Genomic DNA, 2,015 nt, shown 5'->3' with positions numbered 1-2,015 from the left:
CAGCCTTGGAGGAGATTATGTTGAGAAATAAAAAAAAAATTCTTAAAAACGTTGTTTTTCTTGGTCAGGCCGGAAACTTATCAATCCACCCTCGTATATAAACTTAAAACATTTTTACCTTAGGTTGGAAGATTAAATTGTTTTGCATTTGTTTAAATTATTTAAATGTGCGTTTTAAAACCAAAATTTCAACGTAAGAATCGTGAAAATCCGTTTAGCCGTTCACGAAAAAAATATTGATCATGTTGTAAAATTAATTTTTCATTCAGTTGAAGATGTAGGTAAAATGAAGGGTATATAAAGTAGACTTATATACTGAATTTTCATTGTAAATAAATTTTGTAAAAAATTTTGTTTGTGAAAAAAGCTAGAGAAATCTCTTCAAACGTAAGGGCTATTATTTATTTTATATTTTATTTAACGACAGCTAACAAAAAACATGTATAATATCTAATGTTAGCTACGATATTTGTTTAGGTTAAAATATCTATACAAAGAAGTTGAATTAAACGATGAGCTACTTTATTCCACTATTAACATAATGTACGCCATTATTTATCCTACAGAGATATTATAAAAGCCCTAGCTTTTAGTACATAGGACAAGTAGTTGGTGAAAGGCAATAATTTTGTTTTATCCGGGGTTTCTAGGACCAGAGGCTTCTAGGCTTACCGCGGAACCGAGACAACCCTTTCTAAGATCCCTATACATAGGGCATTCTGCCAATAAATAAATAAATACTCCTTCACTCCCAGGTTGCAGATTGTGTCTAGTTGTTTCTTAGTGTACCTTAGTCTCTTATAAGACGCACCTGGAGAGAAAATTTAACGTATCTAAACGGGTTTTCGCCATAAAGCTACTGGTGCCCCATGCGAACGATCGATAGGTGAGGCGGCAATCGAAGGAATGATGCCTGATTCAGCCTTTACAGGTCCGCATATCTAAGACAGGCCTCGAATTTTTCGAGGACCAAAACCTTGTTGCTCTGTAAACCTACCAAGTCTAATCCGGGTAACAATACCTCCATTCCGAGCAATTTGATAAGATGTTTTAACTGCAGAAACCAATTATATATGGGGACTGCCGTACACGAGTCTGCAAGGACCTGCAGACGTTCTGGACATACTTTAGGAAGTCCCTGTTTTCAGACATACGCTAAACCTTCTCAAGACAATTTAAGGTCACCTCTAATATGTTGTATGCTAGTAAAACACGGCCTAGTTCCAGTCTCAACACGTAACCTGGAGTGTGTAAGGGAGGCTTTAAACTCTCGTAAAGAAAGTAGTGTTGATTGCCTCTAACTCCTTTCAACACATCAGGCCCCAAATCCCTGTGACGTAAAAAAGAACGCTTGGCATAAAGCTTTAAAATATAATTAGTTTTGAAAGGGTACTAGAACTTCATAAAAGCTTACTCAGGTAGGAATATTCCCGGACAATCTCCAGTTGAGTGTCCTGACACGTAAAGTCTGGTATCAACGGTGGTCTACCTCTATGAAAAACCGTGATAATGTACACATTTGATAATGTACACATTTGATAATGTAATTTGTTCATATTCTTTAAATTATTATTCAAATATAAACTTTTTATATCATAGTGATGCTATGCGATGAATTTCTTACAAGATGAGGAGAAATAATAGAAAAATACAGTAAAACTCTTCCATAGCGCCGATCTTGGGGCTGGCAGTAGGTAGGAATTAACTCATTATAGTCCACTCCATTTTTGTTTGTTTACGCCTGAGTGCTCGCCTGAGGGAGACCACAGACCCCGCGCTGCTCCTGTCATACCTACCTGCGGCACGGCGTCAATTATCGGAAGGGCTATAGAAGGAAGGGCTATTGAAGGGTTTTACTGTAATACAAATTCGTCGAAAACAAAGTTTAAGAAATAATTTTTTTATTTACAGTGTTTTCTTACAAGGAAACTATCCCAGGTGTCCCTCACCGATTTTGATGAAACTGCAATATGTTGTAGTACATCGAAAAATAAGAGACACGTATTTTTTTTTAT

At 36.3% G+C, this 2,015-nt stretch overlaps 1 protein-coding gene across 1 annotated transcript in view; it reads right to left on the bottom strand.

Moving 5' to 3' along the window:
- The window catches only part of LOC117173243, a 75,428-nt gene that overhangs the window by 69,746 nt on the left and 3,667 nt on the right, over positions 1-2,015 (bottom strand). The gene's annotated exons all lie outside the window — the stretch shown is intronic.

The sequence above is a fragment of the Belonocnema kinseyi genome, chromosome 1 (genome assembly GCF_010883055.1).
Source record: "Belonocnema kinseyi isolate 2016_QV_RU_SX_M_011 chromosome 1, B_treatae_v1, whole genome shotgun sequence".
In the NCBI taxonomy this organism is placed as follows: Eukaryota; Metazoa; Arthropoda; class Insecta; order Hymenoptera; family Cynipidae; genus Belonocnema; species Belonocnema kinseyi.
This window is presented reverse-complemented; position numbering and strand designations above follow the sequence as displayed.